Consider the following 3,006-nt stretch of genomic DNA (forward strand, 5'->3'; position numbering starts at 1 on the left):
CCAAGAAACTTCAGTCACTGAAGTATCAAGAGACATTTAACAGTTGTGTTCATCCTCAAGCATAGTTCTGGATGGTATAATAGGGTGGTATCTATTCTAGGTGGACACTGTTAGGTTCATTTCATTGGGCATATAACATATAGTGATTTTAAAGATTTCATATTTATTGTGTCCTATAATTCATTGTCAAGACAGTATTGTAACAATATGGAAATTTAATTAAAAAAAATCACCCACAGTCTCTCAGTTGTAACAAGTTTGGAGTTTTTAATGCTCCCATCTAATCCTTACATATTTGCATTTCTGATTCTTACATAATTATTTATATAGGTACATTTCAATATTCTGGTTTATTTCACGTACACTATATTATAAGCATTTGTTTTTATTGCCTTAATATCCTCATAATCATCATTTAGTGGCTGAATTATATTTAAGTATGTGGGCTATCGTACTTTACTTAATCATGCTCCTAAGGTTAAGCATTTGGGCTGTTTTCAGTTATGTTGAGTAACTGATACTTGAATGGGGACAAGTAATACATATTTAAGAGGAAAATATGCCCTATTTATAGGCTTTGTCTCAAACCAGCCGAAGTTCTGTTTTTGGCTCAACCACTAGCTTTGTGGCCTTGGGTAAGCTTCTTTTTATTTGTTTTAACATTACTGTGCTTGATGGAGGTCTCTTTTACATACAGTAAATTGCACACATTTCAAATGTATAAATCAATAAATTATTACATATGTATACACATACATGACCATATTTATGCCCCTCCCTGCTAAGTATAACCACTATTCTGATTTAGCAGTATTGATTAATTTTGTCTTTCAAAATTCATATAAATGGAATCATACAGCATTGCTCTTTTATGTCTTTCTTTTGTTCAATGAAATGTTTTGAAATTCATCCATATTGTTGTGTGTATCAGTTTGGAAGTTTGTTCTTTTTAATTGCTCTGTAGTATTGCTCTGTGTGGTTATGCCAAATTTGTTTATCCTTTCTTCTGCTAATGGACATTTGTGTTGTTTCTACTTTGGGCTGTTATGAATAGAGTTGCCATGGTTACTGTGAATATTCTTGTACAAATCTTTTTTTAGGCACAGGCATTCAATTCTCTTGGGTGTATATCTAGGAGTGGAAATGCTGTATTATAGAGTAAGTGTAATTGGTGATGTTGATAAATGTGAAAAATGTAGTACAATCACAAAATTGAGTGGGATGGAAAATATGCCAAGACCAGACTTGAGTATATCTTTTTTCCCTGTAAAATCATTTTATTTTCTGTTACATAAACATCTTTCTCACGTAATGTTACCAGACCAACCTGTTTATGGGTTTTTATAGTTGGGGTAAATATATTTTTTAAAAACTTATCTCTATAATACAGAGTTGTGATATAAAAATGGTTCATAGGCTATAGTTTTCAGAAAGCAGTTAGCTAGACTAATTCTGCTGAAGAAACTTTCCTATTTAAGTGTATAATATGGACTGAAAAGATATGATTAAAAAAATCTTCTGATCAAAGAGCTTGAGATCATCAAAGGAATGTTTACCATCCTCTACAGAGAACCACAAGGATTTTTCATAATCTCCTTTGTTCCATGAAGGATGGCTTGGCAGATGGAGATACCATACAACTTCTGAAAGCCTGCTTTGTTATCATTCCGTTGATTTCAGAACAGGAAACCATAATTCTGATCAATGTCTTATGACACATTCCATCACCTTCATGACCCGATGAAGCTTCTCAGCAAAGAACATTGGTTTATTTGTGGCACACTTCACGAACATTGTGAAAATTGACATCACCTTTCATATCCAGCTCCAAACTTTGTTCATGTCATGCTGACTCTACTTGGCGTACTTCTGAAACACTTTGTGAAGATGGAGATAGCTTCTGGTGGTAAGAATGGTATCGAACACATTCACGTCTGTCCCTTTTCTCTTTTTCCCTGTCATCTGGGTCAGCCAAGTCTTTATCTATGCCAAGATCCTCAGATAGATCACCCTTAACATGAGAGAGCAAAGCCTTCTGGTAATCTCCAGATGTGTCTGAGGTGATGTCTTTAGCCAGATATCACTTCAGTTCTTCTCTATAGACTCTAATTTCTTTGTTAGTTCTTGATGCCAAAATTTCATTCAGAGTGTTTTCTTCAGTTCCAAGGCCCTTCGTGGCAGCATGAAGTTCGTCAGCATCCAGTTGGGCAGGAGTTTTTAATAGAGCCAAAGCTACTTCCTTGAGGTGTCCTGTAAGGGATTTCTTCAGAGCTTCATCCAGGAGCTTGCCTTTTTCCTGGAGACATGCTGTTTTGATCTGTTGACGCTATGCGTTGTTTCTCCCACACTTTGGTTGCTTCATCCACACTTTTAACTAGTATTGCTTTATGCAAGGCAGCAACATCCGAGGAGGGTTGGAACTAGGATAGGGGCTCCCTGTTGACCCAGGACCACCTTTGACTCCTTTAACAGTTTTAAGTATTCCTATTCTTCATTTTCAATAAACCAGGCCTGCCTAAGGAATTCTGTTACTATTGCCATTTTTAAACAATTTTCTTTTTTTTTTCTACCTTCTTCCAAAGAGCTAAACAGAGAGAGATTCTTCTCTGATCATTTCACACTCTGGGATATATATTTTAAATAAAAATAATAATACCTACCCTGAATAGTTGCTGTGAAGCTTAGGATATGGAGAGAGTATAAAGTACCTGGCATTAGAATTTGGGGCACAGTAGGGTATTCACTGAATAGGCTCTATGATGAAGGTGATGATGATGGTAGTGGTGATGATGATGAAGATGATGGTAATATAATTTCTTTGTATGTACGGATGGATTAATTAAACTAAATTAATTTATTAAAATAAATTAAAATACAGAGCTGACCTCTTTCTCTTATCCTTGAAAGAAAGTCTGAAAGCATCCAAGAAGGTCCCTCTTGTTCGTTGGCTACACTTGTGATTCTAAATAAGATACCAGCATCCTATCCGTGAGATTCTGATTTTAT

The 3,006-nt window shown here is 35.3% G+C and overlaps 1 pseudogene; it reads right to left on the reverse strand.

Moving 5' to 3' along the window:
• Positions 1 to 1,562: 1,562 nt before the first annotated feature.
• Positions 1,563 to 2,541, reverse strand: LOC117031507 (annexin A1-like; annotated as a pseudogene).
• Between the last annotated feature and the right edge of the window lie 465 nt (positions 2,542 to 3,006).

This window comes from Rhinolophus ferrumequinum, chromosome 12, assembly GCF_004115265.2.
Source record: "Rhinolophus ferrumequinum isolate MPI-CBG mRhiFer1 chromosome 12, mRhiFer1_v1.p, whole genome shotgun sequence".
Lineage (NCBI taxonomy): Eukaryota > Metazoa > Chordata > Mammalia > Chiroptera > Rhinolophidae > Rhinolophus > Rhinolophus ferrumequinum.